Here is a 24,803-nt window from a genome sequence, read left to right on the forward strand (position 1 = left end):
ATGTCTAAAAAGCACAAAGTAAAGAATCATTTTATGGTGATTTTCAGGTTTAATCCTCTACGCAGTTGCCACACAGTTATTGAGATCACTACACAGTTGATTTGGTTCAGCTCCTGTTACATTCCCGAGTTACAAAAATTGCTTATTTTGTGGTAATTTTGAAGAATGCAACAACATATTTATATCAACTAGGGATAGTCTCTGAGGCTGAAGGAAGCCCTTATTTTTTTTGTGTAAACATGGTCCTTATGCCTTTAATCTGCAAATTTCAGAGAAATCACTACCTAGTTAACTTTTAAAAACTTTTCCTGAAGCAAGGATTTAGAAGACTCAAGTTGATTGTACTTGAATAGTTGCAGCACAAGTAATATAGTGAGAGGCTTCCTCTTGGGGCACAAGATGACATTTATCTGTTTTAAATAATTACTTTAATGTGCTTAATTACTTTATCATTATGAATGCACTTTAATCAACAGGACAAACAATACCCAGTGTTTCCTATTTTGTAGTCTCTTAGAAGAATACAGGAAAATGTTTATAAGGTATTTTATTCCTTATGCCAGCAGCTAAAATAAGAGATTTTAGAAGTACCTGGAGAGATGGAGTTCCTAAATTACATGCAAGACATCACTGGAGAATCTGGAAATAAAAAGGATTTATTCTCTCTAGGCTCACTGAATGCTACCTTCTCACAAATAAATGTTACGATGCCCTAATATACATTGCTTTCACTATCTCAGTCTTAGTCGCTAAATAACTTTATAATAAATAACTGACGTTTTCTTTAACTGACAGATCTCCTGAAATTCAACAAACAAACAAAATAATGAGATAGAAGCCTAATAAAAGTTCTTAATTAGGAAACTGGTCCCTAAGAGCACATTTTCTTTCAGCCTAAAGGACTGCTTTATAGCTAGGTCATTGTTGTTATTTTCAGTTGGTTTCTCTAATTTGCATGTGCACACGCACACATGCACAATAACACAAAAACATTTTCTTTGAAGACAATTAAAATATAAAAAATTATTTTGCCAATCAGGTTAACTATCCAGATGTTCTTTTAAGTATATCACATATTTTTCTCTTTACTAACATAGTATTTCAGAATGAGAAAAGGCTTCAAGATGTGGAGTTTACAACAAATCTCTTTCCTGATAGAATTTCTGTATTTTTCCACAGAGCCTCTTTTATCTGTGAAGAGAATTATTGCGTGTGTTTTTTCCTATGTTCAACTTACTTTCTATCTTCTATGCTGAACATAGGAGAAAGAAAATGGTTTTCCCTCATCTTTTAATCATTCTTCTTGTATAATCTAATCTATATATTTATATATTCCTTAATGAAGATTTTGTCATGAAAATGCGTATTAAATATAGCATTACAAATATTGTCAGATCAATATTACTCATAATATCAAACTTTTTTCAGGACAGAAAAATTGATAAATTTAGAAAAAATATTATGCTTGAACGGATTTCATGAATCTGTTAATAATAGTTTGATTGTGTAGAGCTCAGTTTAGTTTTCCATGTGCAGTCAAGCGACAGATAAGTGGCTGGGCTGGGCTCAGGTTTGGTGATAAATAATATGACACAACTGTTATTACTGTAGTATTCATTTCCTTTATCTGATCTCCTCATGAATTAGCTTTTATTTTATTTTAATGACATATAATGCACAACTATTATTTCCTAGTTACTTTCATTTTTCTTACTGATTAAGTTTAATAAAATGGGAATTACGGATAAGTTTTAAGCCAACATAATGAAGGGATACAATACTGTAAAGATACTTTGTAATAAAATAAAATATACTGAATGTATTTTCTTACTTAGTGTTTAATTTTAAACTAAACTATTAAAAACTATTTTATCTTCCCTCAAATCTGACATCTTTTATTTCATTTTCTTACATAAATTATCCAAATACCTATTATTTTTAGAATAGTAAAGTGGCTTAATTTCTATGTGAATAAAATATTGAAGTAATAAAATTTTGAAGAAATGTCATGTTAATATGTGAATTACAGGGTATCTTCTCTTCCTACATGTAGTGATCAAAATCATTTTATTTCAAACTCTTCAACTCATCCTTTCTACCATCAATTCTTGTCAAACACATAATAGGGAATCAGATAAGATTTTTTCAAAAATTGCAATTCAGAGAATTAATCACAAAATAACCATTGCATATTAGACTTTGTAGCAGGAGCATAAGTAAAAAATAATAAATCTATAGGACAATTTCATAGCTTTTATATTTTATTTTCAATAAGATACTTCATCTGCCTGCATGCCCTAAAAGAAACTTTTATATCAACTTTGTAATGGTATTTTTTTTTTCTGTAAAGTGAACAGATCAAATCAGTTCAATGTTAAATGAACATTATTTAGGTACATGTACTTTTAGAAAATTTTTTAAAATTTCATTTTTTAACACACCAACTAGTTTATAATTTTGTTCTTTATGAAGAAAATGCTAAGAAAATTAAAACCATGTATTATATGGTTTTAAAATCATACTTCCAGATTTCTATACTTATAAGATGGAATAGTTCAGCAACTATGTTCACTCTCACAGACTTTAGTTCTATTCAGTGATATGGCACATCGTGCAAAATTAACTAGTCACAAACAAAAATGTCTCAAATATAGTAAAAACATACATATAATAAAGGTAATTCACAATGCCAAATAAGAAATGTCATTTATCTTGGCTGTGCTTCAGAAATTTAGGATCAGTAGGCTTAATCATGGGGTGCCTGGGTGCCTCAGTCTGTTGAGCATCTGACTGTTGGTTTTGTCTCAGGTTATGATCTCAGGGTTGTGAGATCAAGCCCTGCTTAGGGCTCTGTGCTCAGCAGGGAGTCTGCTTAAGATTCTCTCTCTCCCTCTCCTTCGGCTCCTCCCCACTGTGGCTCTCTCTTGCTGTCAATCTCTAAAAATAAATAAATAAAAATTTTTTTTTTAATAGCCTTTGTCAAAGCACAAAGCAAGGAGAGGTGAGCACAGCTGTCCCTAGGAATGGGCAAGGTATGTATGATCACTGAGGAGGTATCCATATACACAAAGGACTTAAAACTGCTCAGTCTTGCTCTGAAAACTGAACAGAGTTAAAAGGAAATGCTGTGGTTTCCCCCTACCATTCACCTCTGGATCAAGTCCACAATCTTATTTCATCATATAGAAAATAAAATTGGCAAGGATCTCCAAAAGTAAATTACAATTTGGGTAAATGAAACAAAATATTCATTATTCCCAAATTTTGGTTGTATCTCCTGGATCAGAAACATTTTGTAGACAAAGGAGTATTTCCGAAAATTGAAATGTCATTCAGATGAAGGAAAGACATTTTCCACAGACACTTAAAAATTTCAAACTTTCAAATGGTTCTTATAGCACAAACATTATATGTTATGTAGTGTGGGTTCTGGGGATCCTTCAGTAGGACATGGGGTGGTCTCTTGGGGTTGATCTGCTTGCTGGCCTGTTCTTGCAAAGCTACACAGAAAGATTTCACTTTATCCCATAGCTCAGTTAAAAATGTCTTTTTTTTTTTTTTTTTTGGCCGAAGAATAGTTCCAAGTTGAGTAGCATGTGAATCTACATCATAATCTACTTCAGTCATCTCCAGGACAGCCTTTTCATCTTCTAACTATTGAATAGAGTCCTAGAACACTGTCTTCCTGTGATCTTCTACACCTTATTCTATTTCTACCATTTGTGAGATAGCTTCATGGAAAATAAGTAATTGTGGAGAAACCTCTTCTTCACTTTGTTCACAAGGAAATTTTACATCATTTCCCTGAAGGGAACTGTCTATACCCCACTCTGCCTCTAAGTCCTCAATCTGATTTGGTGGGTGGTGCATTATTGGATGAACTTCCCAGCAGCAGTTGGATCCACAAATTCTTTCACACTATTTGCATATCTTAATGTATCTTAGTATTTTCACAGGATGCCATCCCTGGAGAGTCTGTAGCTATCGTGTAGGCATCAGAGTCTTCACCCATGAATGAATCTATTATGACCTAAGTGAGTTTACTTGCTTGGAAAGGAGTAGGAGGTTTGTTTCTACCTAAGGCTTTTTACTAATTTCAGCACCTTCAAACCTTGTTTGCCTGTCTGCACTGGAAGTACCAGCTCCTCTTTCATTTCCAGGAAACTTGATGAGAGACAATTTACCATGTAGTTCTCCTTTCCTTCTAAGAATAATCTGAAACACTGCATGACTCCAAGATGAATGTGCATTGGCAGATGTTTGACCGGATGTTCTACAGCAGTTGCCTATGTCAATGAGATTCAGTACATCTTCAACACATTTGACTTCCTGTTCCTGTAATCCCACCACTTGAACCTGCTATTTTCCATCTTTTAACACTTAGTTTTGCTTTCCTGCTTAGCAAGTCAAACATATTTCCACTATAAATTTCTAAAAAAAAGTTGCACTTACTTCAAGTTCTAATTTCTTACAGTTTGGCTTATTTGGCATTAAAAAAACCCTCTCTGGCTGCTAATGCATGAATTCCTTTGAACAATCTTTTATTTTTCCTTTGAACAATTCTGGTTCTTTCCTGAGAAGTCATGTCCCATTGTTTGAGTTTTTCCACTTTCAGCAAAGAGCGTGGCCATTCTCCTTTCAAATATAGTTTCCACCAGTGGTCTAACTGTAATCTTGTAAATCATTTCAGTTAGGAGCTGAGTCATCAAGGGCAGAATCAAAACTCAATGGTTGGTTCTTTAGGTACCTTCTGGAGACAAAACTAAAAGTAGACCATCACAATAGTTTAATTAGGGATTATGATGACATCAAGATCGTTGAGTGTCTTTTTTGCTGAATGGTCATTTCCTTACACAAATATGTATCCTGTGTTCATCAATAGGATCTGCTGTTGTCAATGGTCTACAGTCCCTTTAGAGTCTCTGATCATACACAGAATTTCATAATTTGGTTTTGTAGCATCAACATCCTGGGCTCTTCAGTTTTTTCTGTTGTAGTCGTTTTTTCTTGGTTGGTCTTTTTTTTTGTCTTTTGTTTTTCATAATTTTTCTACTTTTTTCACACAGTGAGGATTTCTATGTGCATTCTGTTGTGCAGAGGAAGACTATTCAGGAAGTGGACTAGGTCGTGCACATGCAGAGCCAACCACTTTGTTATCTATTGGAGGAAGGTCATTCTAAACAGAAACCGTCAGAAGAAGTCTGACGATTCTTTACAGTTTTGTTTACTTTGGCTGAGGATGCGGGAGGTAGAGGTGTTTCTGGACTGGATTCAATTTCTTCATCAGGAACAGAGTCACAGCTGAGTGAAAAGATGCTCTCCGGGTCAATATCTTTGTCCTTTGTATCTCCATTTTCTATCCATTCAACAATAATACTTTCACTATTTTCATTTAAAAATGTTACCCCTACTTGATATATTTGGGATCGCTAGTTAGGGCCTTGAATTTGTTCTTATTTCCTCTCTCTCTTTCTATGCATATGGTCCTTTACAATAAAAATTACTTCCAAGCCTGGTTGAGTGTCACTCTACACCCCAAGAAAGTGACATTAAACATTTACCCCAAAAGGAACCATCACTTGGCTAGATGGCTAGATCTCCACATAAATCCTGATCTACATGTTGCTGAAGTTGGCCGTAACAGTTCACTTCATCTGAGGTGTGTGTGTGTGTGTGTGTGTGTGTGTGTGTGGTGGGGGTGAGGGGGAAGTGGTGGTTGTGACAGTGTGACTGTGAACAGGACCCTCAGGGCATGGAGTGATGCCAGAGCTGGGCAGTTAGGCACCAGGAGGGTGGGAGGGACCAAGCTCAATTCCTGAGAGCCAACTCTGGCAATAGAAATTTTTTGTTTTACATAAGTAAATTTAGAAAGCTGCTTCAAAAATTAATGAGATGCATAAGTGGCCATAGAGAGAAAATTATCCCAAGCAATACCCACAAATACAGCCAGAGGACATGTGGGCAAATTCTTCCCCAGAAGACGAGGTTCCTTTTAATAAAATGAAGTCTTTGTTTTTTATTTTGGTAAGCTATCAAGTTAAAAAAATTTGAATATAATCCAGTGTAGAAAGAGTCATTATCATCAACCTTATCATAAAATAATGAGGAGTAAAACTGCTGAGTTGAAAGATTACATTCTCAATCTTCAAAATTCACTAAATCCTAAAATTTCCTAATTTTATATTCAGTCCTGAAGCTGTTCATCATAAATCTGTATATGCTGTACAAAGATGGGAAATCAAAAGGTATAAAAGTATACACTCCCCCAATTCAAGATGACTGCATTAATATTGAAAGTATTATTATTGATGACACACATTTGGGCATTTTGTTGATTTGAGATTAGCAATTTAAAATATAACATTTAGAAACTCTATCTGTCAATTTCTTATAAATTGTTAAATTTTATGCTCTATATTTTTTAAAGATTTTTTTTTTATTTATTTATTTGAGAGAGAGAATGAGAGAGAGAGAGCACATGAGAGGGGGGAGGGTCAGAGGGACAAGCAGGCTCCCTGCCGAGCAGGGAGCCTGATGCGGGACTCGATCCCGGGACTCCAGGATCATGACCTGAGCCGAAGGCAGTTGCTTAACCAACTGAGCCACCCAGGCACCCTGCTCTATTTTTTTTTATATTCTTGTTCTTCACACATCCTTGTCCCACCAAAAGAAGAAAAAAAGGAAAATAAATGTACTGGGAATAAAATCTGGTAAACTGCTTGGTTTGAACAAGATTTCACCACTTACTAGCCACATGGTTTGGGCAGGTTACTTAATTTCTGTGACTGTGGGGCACTTAGTGGCTCAGTCAGTTAAGCATCTGTTTTTGGCTCAGGTCATGATCTCAGGGTCCTGGGATTAAGCCCCACATTGGGCTCCCTGCTCTGTGGGGAGTCAGCTTCTCCCTCTGCCCCTCCCTCTGCTCATGCTTTCTCTCTCTCTCTCAAATAAATAAATAAAATTAAAAAAAAAATTCTGTGACTGTTGGTATTTTATTTTGTTTTGTTTGACTTTGAGAAGTTGATAAATTGATATACCTGCAGAGTATACTTTAGAATAGCTAAAACTAATGCATGTACAGTAAACAACATAATGAGTACATTTGGTACTTATTCAATATTTATCATTAATAAAATTATTTTTAAATATTATTGTAATATACTAGTTATTTTCTATAGTCATTCATTATAATTATGGTGAGAATCATAAGTCAAATGTTAGAGCCCAGATAATAACATAGATGAAGCAAAATAAATAATATGGCTCAAAAGTACATTATTCTCGGAGCACCTGGGTGGCTCAGTCGTTAAGGGTCTGCCTTCGGCTCAGGTCATGATCCCAGGGTCCTGGGATCGGGCCCCGCATTGGGCTCCCTGCTCGGTGGGAAGCCTGCTTCTTCCTCTCCCACTCCCCCTGCTGTGTTCCCTCTCTCACTGTGTCTCTCTCTGCCAAATAAATAAATAAAATCTTTAAAAAAAAAAAAGTACATTATTCTTTGTAGAACTATAGTATGTATAGTATATGTCTCTTTCTTGCCTAACTGGTGCCAATAACGTGAATTTGCAATGAACACAGGGATTTTTCAATTAAGTGGCTTATATTAGTAATTTTAAAAAGCAAAGCTCCTTTTAAGTTAGGCTCAAAGTTGTTTGGACAATGTATTATGACTTGCATAACACCTCAATCCTTGACAGCTTTTCTCTGGATGCTATTAAAGACCTCTTTCCCTGGTCTAAAACTCTTCTTCTCACAATATATATCAAATCTTAAGTTAAGGAAATGTAAAAAGTGGTAGTAAAATTTAGAAATGTTCAAAAGAATAGATGTTGAAAAAAATTCTTTCAGATGTAGACCTAGACATTGCAAAAAATGAAATAAGATTGATTTCATTTTTGATCTAATAAGATCATGTTATTTTATGTTCAAACAATCTTCAGGTTCCTATAATTGTCATTCCCTATAGAGCTCTGCTCCTGTCATGGCCACGTAAACTCCCATTGGACCAAAACTTCTGCAGATAACAATTATAAACTCAACAAAACATAAGCAATTTCCTTAAGGTACTGGAGAGGGACAGAAGCAGATATTCCATGAAAGTTGACACACAGAGGAAGGGAACAACATGAGGTCAAATTATTTATGATTCATCCTGAGAGAAGCCTCAAGCCTTCACTATTCAATGCAACTAAAATTTAAAAACAGCCCTGCGGTCCAACTGACATGAAGGAACATAGGGCTGGATTTAATATAGATGCAACCACTTAAAGTAACAGAGAAATACCACAAGGAAAAGTGAGAGTAGATCCTTAAATTTTTTGTACAGTCTCTGCCCAGATCTCTGGCTAATCTCTGAAACACTGTACATAGGGAAAACCCCAAACAGGCTAAAAAGGAAAATGGAGTTTTATAGTTCAAGTTCAGCCAAGTTATAGGTCTTCGAAAATAAATTTTAAAAATAGTCATCAGAGGGCCATAAAATCATCTGTAGTTTCTAAAAAATATCCATTGCAATGCCCAAGGAAACAATCTAAAATTTGTTGATATCTAAAGAAATCGGATGACATAATTAATTCAAAAAAGAAAGAACAATAAACAAAAGATAACACTGTGTGACCTAGATGTCAAAATTTGCAGAGGTTAATAAAGGAACTATTATAACTATGTTTAAAGGTATAAAGGAAAATAGAGGTATATCTTGAAGATATTGTGTGTTTGATCCCAGACCATCCCAATAAAGTAGGTATCACAATAAAGCGAGTCAAATGATTTCTTTTTTGGTTTCCCAGGGCATATAAAAGTTATGTTTACACTATAGTCTATTAAGTGAACAATAGCATTATGTTTTAAAAATAATGAACATACCTTAATTAAAAAATACTTCATTGTTAAAGGTTAACCATCATCTGAGTTTTCAGTGAGTCATAATCACTGATCAGAGATCACCATAACAAATAATGAAAAAGTTTAAAATACTGTGAGAATTACTGTTACCAAGACACGAAGTGAGCAATTGCTGTTGGAAAAATGGTGCCACTAGACTCAGTCAACACAGAATTACCACAAACCTTCAATTTGTAAAAACACATTACCTGTGAAGGGTATTCAACTGAAGTGCAATAAGGTTATATGGTCACAATTAATGAAAAGACAAACTCCGAATGAAGAAATAGAGACTATAAAAATCAAACCACTAGGAAATTATAAAACAGAACAAAATATATTGACATAAAACTCACCGGATGATGGGGTGCCTGGGTGCTTCAGTGGGTTAAGCGTCTGCCTTCAGCTCAGGTCGTGATCCCAGGGTCCTAGGATCTAACCCCTTGTCCATCAGACTCCCTGCTCACTGGGGAGTCTGCTTCTCCCTCTGCCCCTCCCCCTGCTCATGCTCTCTCTTGCTGTCTCTCTCAAATAAATAAAATCTTAAAAAAAAATCTCACTGGATGAGAAAACAATAATAATGATTGAGGAAAGAGTCCCTGAAGTTGAGGATAGATCAACAGAAATTGTGTAATATGGAGAATATATATGTATATATGGTGAATATATTTACATACATAAGATATAAATATGTATAATATATAAAATAAGTATATTTGTGTTTGCATATCATCAGCTTGTGGAACAATATCACATGACCCAAATGCATGTAACTGGAATTATTAGAGTTCTCCTGAGACACAGAACAAGCAGAGATGGAGAGAAAGAGATTTATTATAAGGAATTAACTCATACAATTATGGAGACTACAAATCCCAAGACCTGTACTCAGTAAGCTGACAACCCAGAAACCCTATGGTGTGGTTCCAGTCTGAGTGAGAGGAGGCTCGCACTCCCTTTCACAACCAGAAAGTGCTGATATTTCTGTTCAAAGGCAGAAAAAGCCAGTATTTCAGTTCAAGTCCAAAACCCCAGTTCATAGCAGTTAGGCAGAAAGTGTTCCCTATTACTCATGGGAAATTTAGCCTTTTTATTCTAGTCAGTCCATTCTTAGTCCACTGATTCAAATGTTAGTCTCATCAAGAAACACCTTCACAAACTCATAATAATGTTGGATCAAATATCTGGGCACCCCATGCTTCAGTGAGGTGACAAATAAAATTAACCATCACAAGTCCATTCCTAACATGACAGTAACATGATACTATCCTGAGTACAACCAAAAACACTAATTCTCAAGAGGTAAAGTGCTTGAATGATGTTTACTCTTCTCCTTGATAAACCATAACAAGCATTATAAAATTAACAATACTATGATATAAAGTCAATACATCTTATGTTACCTGATAGAGAATAAGAAAGTGAAGAAAACAAAGATATAGGATACACACATTCATAATAAAATGATGAAATACTCATAAAAATTACAGTCTTTATTTCCATAATTTGTCATATGGATATGCTATTCTCTACCTTCAGCAAGCACTTCAGCTGAGTGTGATTGTTTAACTGGTAAGATGACCCATCCCATCTTTCCTGTAGAGTCAGGGCCATTATTGGTCCTGCCTGGATTGGGTTGTTATAGTTTTCCATTGACCTTAATCATAGGGCATCGAAATACTAAGAGATTCCCTTGGGGATCTCCTGTATTCTAAACATATTTTTTTCTTACCTCCACTGTGAGTAGTAGTCCAATTCCCTCTTTGTAGTCAGGAGCAATCATCTGAGACAGCATAGTAACTCCCTTCTTTTCCTGTTGAGTCAGAGGCATGGGAAGTTCAAAGTTACCAGATATCAGTCTTAATTTCTAGCTCAAGGGAATCACTGTTGTGTCTTCTGGTGAAAACATTCACCCCTTTATTACTAAGACCTCTAAGGCCAGTTATGCCTATGATTCTGGGAAGAGGAAGCAAAATATTTTGCTAGTGGGTCACTAGGGAAAATAGTGAGTAGTACCACTCCGCATTTCCATTCCTTGATTCCTAGACCTGTAAGTCATAGCTATGGGAGAACCACCACCATATACTGGATGCTTATTCAGAGCATGCACAGTCTTCTGGGAAATCCTACCCAAGGTATTGGCACCTAACTAGGACTGTAAATGAGTCTTCAGAAGCCATTCTACCATTCAACCAGCTACAGATGTTAGAGAACATGGTATGACCAGTACATTCCACAATAATGAGCTCACTGCCTCACTTTTTTTGCTATGAAGTGAGTTCTTTAATCAGAAACTATTCTGTGTGATATACCATGATAGTGAATAAGTCATTCTGTAAGTCCATGAATGTCAGGGAAGCCAAATCCATATCCAGGATAAGTGTCTATTCCAATAAGAACAAAATGCCACCTTTTCCGTGATAGAAGTGTCTGATAAATCAACCCACCACCAAGTAGCTACTTAAGCTACTTAAGAAATGATGCCATGTAGAAGACTCATTATTGGTCTTTGTTGGTGGCAGATTGGGCACTCAGTGGTGGCCACAACCAGGTTGGCCTTGGTGAGTGGATGTCTGTGCTGCTGAAACCATGCATAATCTCCAACCCTGCCACCATGACTACTTTGTTTCTGAGCCCATTGGTCAATGACAGAGGTGGCTGGAGAGAGATGATGACTGGTATATATAGAATGGGCCATCCTATTCCCTTGATCATTAAAATCCTCCTCTGCTGAGGTCACCCTGTGGTGAACATTCACATGGGGCACACACACATAAGTCTTCCCTTCCTTTGTCAGTTGATCATAGGCAAATCCCCAGGAGGTTATGGGTGTAGGCCAAGAGAGAAAATGCAGTGCAGTGGAAGTGGAGGCCATGGACATTTGGACCACTTCTTCATATAACTTACTTGTGCCTTCAGGACCTACTCAGGCCAGATCATGTTATATACAACTTCTGTTTGATGATGGAGCACTGTTGTGAATGCCCAGCTTTAAGTAGGTGAAATAAGACCCGGTACATGATGGACAGCTCAGGTCACATGGTAATGTGGTGGCCTAAGTTTAAGCGTACAGTCTCTACTAAGAGCCAGTAGCAGGTCAAGAAATGTTTCTCAAAATGAGAAAAGTTATCCAGAGGATAGTAGGACTTCACTCAAAAATCCTAAGGGCCTGTGGTGCAATTAACCTATGAGGGCCTGCCAAAAGCTATGAATAGCCTCCCATGTTCACTCAGAATGAGTGAAGTGACAAGAGCCTCCCTTTCTGCCACTGACATTTCAAGCACCATTGAATCTACTGGATCACAGGGCCCAAGTGGCAGAGCAGCTTGTAAGGCAGGATGGACCTGTTAACAAGAGCCTTCTTATGTTTCTGGGACCCACTCTAATATAGCAGGTTTTCAGGTTATTCAGTAAATAGGCCAGAATAACACACCTAAATGAAGAACATGTTGCCCCCAATATCCAGAGAGATCCCGCAGGCATTGAGCGTCATTTTGCTTAAAAGAGTAGCCAGATACAACAATTTTGTGGTATGTTACCACAGAATGCGATATATGGAGACATAGTGGTGTAAAATATTAAGGTCATTTTAATACAGATTAAGTATTGAACTAAAAATTCTAATGTATATTTAATCAAAATACATAGAAGGAACAGAAGATATAGAATGAGCAGAAGAAAAACTTAAAGTGATCATAGCTGTTCATTTTTTAGGTAATAAAGACATGGATAAGTGGAAATTGGGAAGCACAGTGTATTAAAAAATAAAATCTGTACTTAAACACATTGACATGGAGTTACAAAATTTCCAATAAAATGAGATGATCTTAAAAGCACCTGGAGAGAAAAGATAGATCCCTTAAAACAAACAAAACCAGACTCACAAAAAGCTCCAAAATATAAAAATGAATCTAGAAGAGAGTAGAATAAAATCTTCAAAGTACTAAGAGCAAATCCCGATCTTTTTTTGTCTACAAAGAAATGCTCTTTCACAATTTAGGGTAAAACAAGGACATTTCTAGATTTCAAAGTATAGAGAATTTAGAATAAATGCCTTGTACCACAGACTATTCTAAAAGAATCAATCTATTCATTAATCCAAAATGATCATTTACCACATATTTATTGTTTTCTATGTATTAATTACATGCCATTCTAGGTCCTGAAATGCAACCAAAATCCTTCTTATTATGACACATTCTTGTGATGCAGTTAAACAAAAACATAAATAAGTAAATAAGTAAAAAAATAAATGAATACATACACACATAATATAGAGTATATTATATAGTATGTTAAAGCATGTAATATAATGAGAAAAATAAATCAGAAGGAAATATGGAGTGCCTGGTGTGGGATTATGATTTAAACCCAATAGGGAAATTCATCAAGAAACATTTGATTCATGTGGATAAAAAAAAAAAAGTATTTTGAGCAAAGGAAAATCAAGTGAAAAGATTCTAAGGCAGGCACATACCCTGTCTTTTGAAGAATAGTAAGAAAGAACCATTAGAAGAGATGAGGACAACTAGTAAAGGAAGTTCAGAAATCATTGTAATGTGGACCACTGTAAGGCTTTTGTTTTTAAGATTATTAAGATAAGAAGCTTTTGAAGGGTTTTGGGTAGAAGGCTGAAATACATGATCTGCATTTTGTTGATTAATCTAGCTGCTTAAATGTAAATAGAGAGAGGGGGGAAAATAAGTAAGGGGGAGGAGAAAGTAGAGGAAGAAGGGGAGAGGGAGAACAGGAGAAGGTGAAGAAGAAAAAGAATGGAACAAAGAGAAGGAGGACGAGGACAAACAGCCAAGAGGCTATCACAGTAATCACAGCCAAAGGGACTTTGACATGGGCCAGAGTGGCTGCAAGAGAGGAAGTAGTGGTTACTTTCTGAAAATAGTCAACAGAGATTGCCAAGAGATTGCTAAGAGTGGGGGCAGGGGAAGATGACCTCAAGGTTTTAGTCTGAACAACTGCAAGGAAGTTGCCATTTGCTGAGATGAAGTCTCAGAAAGGGAAAAAAAAAAAAAATGGGGGGAAATAACAGAGTTTAAATTCAGAGCTGTTAAGTCTGAGATTTAGAATAAGCAGATGGACATCTGAGGTTGGAATGCAAAGAAGATTCCAAGGCTAGAGAAGAATTTGGGAGTTACTACCATAGGAGAATGAGTGAAGAGGAAGATTAGAACAGGTCCAAGTAATAAATACTGGGATTTGAAAATTAAAATGCTATCTAAATGCCAATATATTTGTATATTTAAATGAAAAGGACACATTCTTGAAAAACACAAATTATCAAAATTAACACAAGGAGAAACTATCTGAATAAAAAATATAAAATATACAAAAATGTCCATAACAATATTATTCGTGAAATTCATACACTGAAACAATCCATAGGCTACTCCACATTTGGTATAGTCACTTAATGCAATATCATAAAGCGATGAAAATGAGCAAAATCATGAAAGATACAACAGCTTATATAGATTCCACAGACATCCTGTTAAGCAGAAGACAACCAATTCAGACTGTATTATTCCATTTTTATAATGTTCATGTGCAGCCAAAACTAAACACTTATAGGTATTAGAAAGTTTGTTTCTCATGTTTCTCATGTGGGCTGATAATGATAAGGTATGACTTATACCTTGATCTTGGTTCGATTATTTTTATTTAAGCTTTACTGAGCTATTACTGGAATCTTTTATACTAATCATTCAAAAAACTGTACATCTTAATTTTGTCTACTTTTTAAACTAAACTTCCAAAAACATTTTGTTTTTTAGGTATTAGAAAATAAAAAAAAAAAAGCAGACTAACCAGAAATATATTTAAAATTGTAGTGTACTAAAAGACTAGCCTTATGTATTATTAAAATATCCTATAAATCTACCATGATTTAATAGGGTTTATACTAATATGATATTGGCAAGTTACGAAAGACAGAACATAGGTACTGAATAGTAATTGTAAGTATTAACAGGTGAGATGGGAAAGTAAAATATACAATCTGAACATAGAAAAGGCCCTAAAGAGAGAAACCCAGAAGCAACTGAAATAATAAATTTCACTACATATACTTTGAAACCATCTGACTAAACAAACTGAAACAAGGTAGACAAATTGGGGAAATATTTGCAAAATATAGGATAGATAAATAAATTTTTACAAATCCATAAGAGAAGTAATAACCACCTAATAGAAAAATATTTAAATAACATAAAGAGCCCACAGTAAAATACAAACACCTTATGAATATAAGATGTTCAATATGACTCCTAATCAGATTTTCTAATTCTTCTAGTTTTGTGATGTGTATACTTTCCACATAATATGAGAAAATATTAATAAAATATCTATATAAACATGATTTTTATTTTATTAAGACTTATAACTTAAATCTTGCTATATTGGAAATTTTTTTCATTAAAAGTTGCTATTGTATTTTACAATCCCTGGAAGTAGCAGTCTCTATTTTACCCTATGAAAATTTAAATCATTGCTCTCAACTTTTTAAACTGAGACCAAGGGGCGCCTGGGTGGCTCAGTCGTTAAGCGTCTGCCTTCAGCTCAGGTCATGATCCCAGGATCCTGGGATCCAGCCCTGCATCGGGCTCCCTGCTCAGCGGGAAGCCTGCTTCTCCCTCTCCCACTGCCCCTGCTTGTGTTCCCTCTCTGGCTGTCTCTCTCTGTGTCAAATAAACAAAATCTTAAAAAAAAACAACAAAAAAAAACTGAGACCAAGAGTAACACATTTTATTTATACTGCAACACTACACACATAAATAAGCAGTCATTCACTAACGATATCTATGCCTACTACTTGTGATGCATGTAGAAGTATTATGGTCTGTTCTATCCTGTCGTAGCGTATCCTGCTTTATAATTTATAAATGCTAGTCTCAAGGCATTAAGTTGATGCCATCAGACTGTGACCCACAGTTTTAAAAGCACTGCTCCAGCAGGTGCCAAATGAGCATATATTTAGTTTCAATAGATTAATGTGAATTTTGCGAGATAGTAAGGATAGTACTTATGACCATTTCATTTGAAAGCCTGACAGAGCAAAGTGGTGTTGTGATCAAAAGATTCCAACAGGAGAATCAGTTTAACACAAAATTTTGCCAATCAGTACATAATTGTAGACTTTGATCGCAGTTCTGTGATGTGAGTACTTTCTAAAAATTGTGTGCATTACTTACCTTTTTGAAAAAGATACCATTTTTAAGAATTCTGCCACTCTGAAGAGAAGGAAAAAAAAGTTGTGGCTTCAAGTGTATGCATCTTTTGTAAGAAAGGATGATATTTTCATCATTTTAATGGTCCAAATAAGTGAACACGTAAAACTTTTTCACAGAGTAATCTCTCAATTGTGAGTAAAAGGAGTATTATTTGCTCTCAATTTGTAAGCGAAAGGATAATGCCAAACAGTTTTTCTCTTTCAAAAATAACACAAAGTAAACTTTCCCCTCCTCTTCCTGTCTTCAAAAGGGTATAAGTAATGACTTCTCATTGTACATCTGAACATTACAATTTTTCTTATACTTTTAACACTGTTATGCCATTTTCAAAGGTGTCATGGTTCGAAGTTTATAGCTATTTCCTCTTTGTCATTTCTTATTTTCTGTTACTCCAAGAAATAATATGTTATTCTGAGTATAGATTGAGAATTGTCTCCCTCCCCTCTCAGTTTAAATCTAATTTCGGTAATATATTACCAAAACTACTATGAAAACATTAATTCATTATTGAATGAATTGTTTTCATATCATTTAAAAAAAAACAGTGGGTTTATTCTTAAATTGAGTTAAAAGATTGAAAGGAATTATGTATGAAGCCATAACCTTTTTCATATTCAGATGAGGCAGGCAAAGGTAATTTGTAAAGGCTATTGTGAGGGGAGGGGGTTATTCTGGGTTTGTGAAAATCGATGTTTTATGACTGTTGTGAAAATAAGATTCTTAAATGTCTTCTAAAACTTTTTAACTCCAATAAGGTCTTTGCTTATATTAAAATCATAAAAGCTAAGGCTTTGGTAACAAAATAGATAGGTTTCATGAAGACACAACTTTTTGAAATGTATAAAATTCTGTATTTTGTTTTAGATTATTTGCCCTATTTTTTTATCTTGAAAAATATCAAATCTACAGAAAAGTTATAGTAAAAGTCATTTTAACGACACCATTCACCCCTTACTAGGATTTATCAATTGTTAACATTTGACAAATTTGTTTTCTCTTTCTCCTTTGCTAAATATTCAAAAGTAAATCACTGACATGATGGTACTCACTCCTAAATATTTCATCTAGTTGCTTTTAAGATCAAGGACAGCCTCCTACATAACCACAATTGCATTTTCACACCAAGGAATTTAACTTGGATTCAATAATAGTATATGAAATGTAATCCATATTTAAATTATCTAATAGTTCATAAAATTAGCTGCCAGTCTTGCTTTAATACAAGATTCCACCAAGAATTATACATTGTATTTGGTTGCATGTATCTTTTGTCTTTAATTCTCTTGACTTTCTTATCTTTCCTAACATTGATACTTCTGAAGAGTCCAGGCCACTTGTGTAAAATGCTCTATAATCTGTCTTTTTGGGATCTCATGATCATAATTAGATTACACCATTTACAAACCATTTAAACCATATTACAAGGAATGTATACATTCCTTGGCATTATATCGGAATGTGTACATAACTTGGCATTATATCAGAAGATGTAAGGTCAGTTTTTATGGTTAATGGGAATGCTAGTTGGTAAATCTCACACGAGGCTTTCCAACCATATGAATATCTGCTTCCCAGTAACTATTCACACAATGGCTCAGTGTCTGTTTATGGATAGTTGCCTAAAAAATTTTTTTACATTAGTGTCTGTAAATTGGTGATTTGTTACTTATATCATTTTCCTATATTTACCCATTTACATTCTTCAGTAAAGACAGTTACATTCTCAGCAGTTCTGTGAATGAAGACTGTCTGCTTCATCGAGTGTTAAATAAAGTTTGTTTGTATCACCTAAATTGTCTTCTTTTATCAGTTTTTAACAGTCTTTGGGCGATGAGCAGTAGGATCAGAAGTTGATTGCTAACTACCTGCGATGTGATGAGATGCACACTGAATCCTTTGAGCTTACTGTTCCTCTCATCAGGACCAGGAACTGTGGGTCAGTCCCTCTCAGATTTAAGCTCCACTCGCTTATGTTCAGCTCTCTGACCCAAACAAACTTTATTTTTTTAATTTATATATTTATATAATGTTATTATATTTATATATAAATACATATTTTTTGGCTTCATATATTGCTTTCAGAGTGTGAAATCAAATGCCAAACTTTCCAGTTTTTAAAAAAGGGACAAAATGTGAGTGAATTTTCTAGGGCCAATAAGGAAAAATTTGAAGCCACTATTAAAGAATTAATCTCATGTTTTCTAAAACATAACCAGCTATGGGCTGTTTAAAACTATATATACATATACATACATATATTTTACTTACAAAACAGAAAGATCAAGCATGAAGACTATATACACAACTGTCAACTGATTATGTTACAATAAAATATTAATTCTACCTTTTTTATTAAAAACAAAAACAAAAAGAGTTTTTGGGAACTCTTTTAGTTCCCCAAAAGAGTTCAGTGTTTTTTAAAGTTCCGAGAAGAGTTCTGGGATCCTGGAAAGGCTCTGGAATAATTATACTAGAAGTCCACAGTGAGTGGTAGCCATTAGGAGACTTAAGAGGAAGGAATTCCAACATCTGCAATGTGTGGTAGCCATCACAGGGACTTACAAAGGTAAGTCCACAGCATAAACCATTGGAGGGCTTGAGGAAATAGATTAAGACAAGGAACTCAGAATGTTTGACCAATGGCACATCAAAATCTAAGTAGAATCAAGTCACAATTTTACAAGCCATCAGGTCGTCCATACTATAAAGAAAACTTCTCATGAAAAGAACAATAGATCTATTGCTAATGGAAGTCACAGCCATAAAATTTGTGGGCATGAATCAAGCATTAAAAGCTGTTAGAGCACGAGCCACCTAATTCTGGACTCTTATGGTAGGATGAGTTGATCGCAGAATAGGTTAAATTGATACTGTCATCTCTCAACCTCAAGAAGATTTCCATGCAACGAGGCATGCCATAAAACACAAAATCCCCAACTCAGTGGCACATTCCTCTTAGGCATTAATTTGGCAATAAGAGACCCAAGGCCTAGCTAAAAGAGGCAATCTTCAAGTTTCAAAGAATTGAGCCTTCCTCCTTCCAGCATACCTCTTTATATGTCTAAGAACTGTTTCCCTGGAAGCTGTAGATACCGACAAAAATGGTAAAATCTTACTAAGGCGGTCTAGAATTACCATGGCCACTATGGGAAATATTCCAACTAGCCAAAATCATTCTTTAGAGAAGTACATTTAAAAGCAAGTGTTCCCAAATCAAACAAACAGAATGGGATAACTATTTTAATTGCTATGCAGAAGCCTGCAAAAGGCTTCAAGATTCTGAGAGCTTAATTAAGACATACATTGTGAAAGGCTAATGAAAAGTTAAAGCCGCAAGAGGTACCCAACGAAAATGACTGTAAGACTGATGTGACTCCTCCTCCTCTCTATCCTCCTTTACCTGAGTATTCACAGTTTATTAAAACTCTACTTGAATTGCCTTTCCATTCTGCAGAGACTACAAGACCATAAACAAAAGTCCACCAAGTTAGTAGCCTTAAAACTGCAGAAGCTCCAGGACCAGAAACCTAAACCAACACCCACGCCTCCCACTTTGCACCTTGCTAGGGGTCTATCATCAAAACACTGGCCCAGAAATTGGGGTCTCATTTGTAATCAAGTGGGACACTGGAAAAAAAGATTGTCCTCAAAAGTTTTATACAAATCCTTCCATACCAACTTGAATGCTCCCATATCTCAAAGGAGGGCCCCATGGCCTCCTCCTTGTAGGGCTGATGAGACACTGAGGGATTCTCTGGTAATTGCCATGAACTATTCCCTTAAACAGCAGAGGGGAAACTAAAATTAAAATTAATGGAGAAACTTGCCAAATTCTGGGAGATACTGAAGCTACACACTCTACCTTAAACCTCACTCTCTCTGGAGCCTACAGATTCGATCCTGGGAAAACTGACAGAAGCCTGTGAAGGGTAACAATTCTTAACAGTCAGCTCTCTTGGATCTCAGTTGTGCCCGGTAGAGAAAGTAAAATGTCATGTTGTTCCTTATTGGTTATCTGCCGTTTTCTCTCCTAGGGACAGCTATGCCTTCTTGTTTTGCATCCTGAAAAGTGGCTTAGCTTTCTGTCAGGAGCATGTAGGTTGTTGATTCTCTTGTATGGGGGCAGCTCAACCATTAGGTTCAGGTCCAAAATGCGTCTGGACAGAAATGTGAGCTGCACCCTGTTTGTGTCTGTCAAATGGCAAAACGAACACAACTTACTAATGAGTTTCCCTTTACTCAAGGGAAAAGAATCCATGGATTGGAGGAGTATGGCACTTCACAGGCAGCAGGACACTGTTCCTGAGAGATTTTGTTTGAGTGAGTTTTACAGAACCTTAGAAAAGGCAACAAAAAAAAGGGCATGATTGGCTAGCAGGTCAGGGATTTCCATTTAAGGCTAAGCAGGCTCTATTCCCTAGGTTAAGGTAAATTAGCTAAAGCTGAATTAGAGGATTATGATGAGTGTTAGGATTCCTTGACAGGTGTTTCCCATAAATGCAGGCTACTTAGGTTTAGATTTGTGGTGTGGGGCAGGGCTACTGGCGTGGCCTCCATTTTGTGGATCCTGATATACAAATTAACTTTATCAGGTCCTGCTGATTGTTGCTAGCTCTCAGGGGAATTGTCTAAGACTTTCTTTTGGCTGTTTTTGGGAGTAGCTCTGGATCTTTGGAAGGTAGTATCCTTTGCACCCTTTTGGGGGGATGTCTCTTGCATCCAAGGGGTCATTGAAAACTGCCAGGAATATTTACTATTTGTTCTAGCTGAAACCTAACAAGATATTTGAGAGGATTTTTTAAGGAGCTCAAAGGTCAAAAGTTGACCAAATTGGAAGCTGATATTCAGAGTCTTATAGGATTTTTTTTTTTTCTTTAGGCCTTCTCTCCTTAGCTGAATGAAACAATTTACCCAGAGGGAAAGAAAAACATTCCAAACACAAACAGCTCTAGATCTAGAACATAGGAATCTTTTGATATCTATCATAGTTGAAGATCTTCTCTCTGATATAAAGAGGCAAATTGAAGATAATATAGTGGGATGACTGGCTCAGTCCCTTCATAGCATTCAGGTTGTGACCCAATTCTTTGAGGAATTAAAAACAACTGTCCTCCAAACTGAGCCTTCACAAGAACAAAAAAAAGCCCACCTAATCCTTTTTACCAATTCCAGAATCTTCCCTATTCATTTCAAAAGGCTAATAGCTATTGTAAAAATTTTGGATTTAGGAAATAATAGACCTTCTTGGAGGAACTTGCATTGTTTCTCTGTGCCCTTAAGATGTGAATGTTCTACTTAGTCTTCTCTAGAAACTGAGGGCCATCTCATCAAAATACAAATTTCAGGGAGGTTTCCTGTCAGAAGGAAACAAAGAGAGGAAAGGCCTATTTGGAAACTAGGTGAATGAAAAAATCTTAAAAGTCTTCTCCACAAATACTGGTAAAAAGTTTAAGTCATCTGAGTAGGAAACCTTAACTTATTCCATCTGCCAGAAATCACCAACTGCCAGGAACTACCCACTACCCACTGAATATATATAAAAAATAAACATGCAAAATGCTAAACAAAGCTTGCTCCATGGCTGAGTCAAGGTGTACAATTACTTTGAGCAGTATGGTATTTCCCTCAATTTTGTCTGCTATGCATTCGATTCTATTACATCTGTACAGTTTTTTTCCAGTAGATACCATAACTTCCTAAAACACTCATATATTTCCAAAATGTCTTTACTACATATTTTACCATTAAGTAAAAATTTGCATCTTATCAAATTCCTACTCCCCATTCCATCAGCATGGTAATGACAATGCTTAATCATTCTAGAAACTCAACTGTAAAAGGATGTATTTTGATGATACTAAAAATCTTTCTTATTGGTATCATTTGATTTTCATATTAGCCACTTTCAGTCAAAAGTCTATATATCCAGGTTAGTACTATTAGCTCTTTAGTGATTTAATTTATGATATTGTAACTCACTACAGTGCATGTACACATTATTTTTAAAATATTTCATCTATTGTGAAGACTGAATCTCTTGATATGAAAAATATCTCCTTTAATGTTAGCCAAAAAGTGTACCATTATTATTATTATCATTATTATTATTATTATTATTATTATTAATCTGGTACCAGATCACTACAGTACTAGTATACAACTCTCTGGAAGACCAATTATTATTATGGTCATATAAAATAGACATGGTTATTACATTGTGGGGAGCAGAAGGCTAACTGAAGACAAAGCATAAGCTGACACCCTGCAGCCTCCCTCTACCCACCCCTCCCCCCCACACTCCTGGGTGGGATATGTGTGATGTTCTTCCAGGAAGCTCCCAACTGTCTTAATATTATTGCTTTACTAGAGGGAAAAACAACCTTAATTTGACAATGGTAAGGCCTCTTATAAGTCCTCTTCAGCATATGAAAGTTCTTTTGAAAACCTTTTTCCCTAGCCCCAACTCCCAAGGATATAATCAGCCACCCCTCACAACCCTGGTGCAGCAGCTCTTTCTGCCCAAGGGTCCTGTCCCCATGCTTTAATAAAACCACCTTTCTGCACATAGATGTCTCAAGAATTCTTTCATAGCCATGGGCTCTGGACCCCACCCCACCAAATCTCACTGATATTCCAAAACCACATCAAAATGATAGAAGGAGATGATTGAGAATCTTTAGGGAAAGCATTCTAAGAGACCAGGGAGAAAAATTAATCAAGGGAATCTAAAAAAAATTAAACAATTTTATATTGACTTTACTGTTAGTATCCAAGATAAATAAAAGAAAAAAAAAATCTGGTCTGCAAATAGCTTTTAAAGTCCTGTTCAATAGCAAAACATCAATTTAGCTTTGAAATGGTCTTTTTCCCCACTTATTCCTAAGAATGAAGAGATGATAGGGATTGATTACAATGCCTAATGTCAGCAAGTTGACACGATTTTTTCTAAAAATATTTAAAAGCTGCAATTTCGCCTCTCATCCTTGATCTTCACAGCAACTCAACCTGGCAGCAACAGGAATCCTATTCTTAAAATAATAGCTAGGTCCTTAGCAAGCCAAGGAATGTTTGTAAATATCCATTTTAAGGGTTCTCCCAAACTAACCAATGGAACAAGAAAAAAAAATTCACTTTGAGCTCAAAGCAAAAATACCAGACCCAAATGTGAAATGCACAGTGGGGTGTGTGTGTGAGATGTTTTGCTTGAATGGATTTGCCCAAGAGCTAGACATCATTGACCAAGATGAAACTAGTACAACTTTGTTAAATTCTTTGTATCTCATATCTATATAATTAAAATTTCAACAAGACTCTTATAAAACTCCCTACATCATATGTCAAAGTATGTCAATGACCTTTTATTTTTAAAAAATTAAGTTTATTTTTAAAATTGGCATTTTTGCCTTCTTGTTAACCGAAGCAGTGTATTGTAGGTCATTTGGAAACTATAAAAAACCATAAAGACTTCATTCCTTTTGATGGCTGCATAATATTCCATTATATATATATACCACCTCTTCTTTATCCATTCGTCTGTCAATGGACATCTTGGCTCTTTCCATAGTTTGGCTATTGTGGACATTGCTGCTATAAACACCGGGGTGCATGTACCCCTTCAGATCCCCACATTTGTATCTTTGGGGTAAATACCCAGCAGTGCAATTGCTGGGTCTCATGGCAGCTCTATTTTCAACTTTTTGAGGAACCTCCATACTGTTTTCCAGAGTGGTTCTCACCAACAGTGTAGAAGGGTTCCGCTTTCTCCGCATCCCCGCCAATATCTGTCTTTTCTTGACTTGTTAATTTTAGCCATTCTGACTGGTGTGAGGTGGTATCTCATTGAGGTTTTGATTTGGATTTCCCTGATGCCAAGCAATGTTGAGCACTTTTTCATGTGTCTGTTGGCCATTTGGATGTCTTCTTTGGAAAAATGTCTGTTCATGTCTTCTGCCCATTTCTTGATTGGATCATTTGTTCTTTGGGTGTTTAGTTTGATAAGTTCTTTATAGATTGTGGATACTAGCCCTTTATCTGATATGTCATCTGAAAATATCTTCTCCCATTCTGTTGGTTGTCTTTTAGTTTTGTTGACTGTTTCTTTCTCTGTGCAAAAGCTTTTTATCTTGATGAAGTCCCAATAGTTCATTTCTGCCCTTGCTTCCCTTGCCTTTGGCAATGTTTCTAGGAAGAAGCTGCTGTGGCTGAGGTCAAAGAGGTTGCTGCCTGTGTTCTCTTCTAGGATGTTGATGGACTCCTGTCTCACACTGAGGTCTTTCAACCATTTGGAGTCTATTTTTGTGTGTGGTGTAAGGAAATGGTCCAGTTTCATTCTTCTGCATGTGGCTGTCCAATTTTCCCAACACCATTTGTTGAAGAACTGTCTTTTTTCCATTGGACATTCTTTCCTGCTTTGTCGAAGATTAGTTGACCATAGAGTTGAGGGTCCATTTCTGGGCTCTCTATTCTATTCCATTGATCTATGGGTCTGTTTTTGTGCCAGTACCATATTGTCTTGATGATTACAGCTTTGTAATAGAGTTTACAGTCCAGACTTGTGATGCCACCAGCTTTGCTTTTCTTTTTCAACATTCTTCTGGCTATACGGGGTCTTTTCTGGTTCCATACAAATTTTAGGATTATTTGTTCCATTTCTTTGAAAAAAGTGGGTGGTATTTTGAT

At 35.8% G+C, this 24,803-nt stretch overlaps 1 pseudogene; it reads right to left on the minus strand.

Annotated features, from left to right (window-relative positions):
- Nucleotides 1–3,381: 3,381 nt before the first annotated feature.
- Nucleotides 3,382–24,803, minus strand: part of LOC102749529 (kinesin-like protein KIF2A pseudogene) — a 55,466-nt pseudogene continuing 34,044 nt past the window's right edge.

The sequence above is a fragment of the Leptonychotes weddellii genome, chromosome 9 (genome assembly GCF_054177405.1).
Source record: "Leptonychotes weddellii isolate Sample4059 chromosome 9, ASM5417740v2, whole genome shotgun sequence".
NCBI classification, from domain to species: domain Eukaryota; kingdom Metazoa; phylum Chordata; class Mammalia; order Carnivora; family Phocidae; genus Leptonychotes; species Leptonychotes weddellii.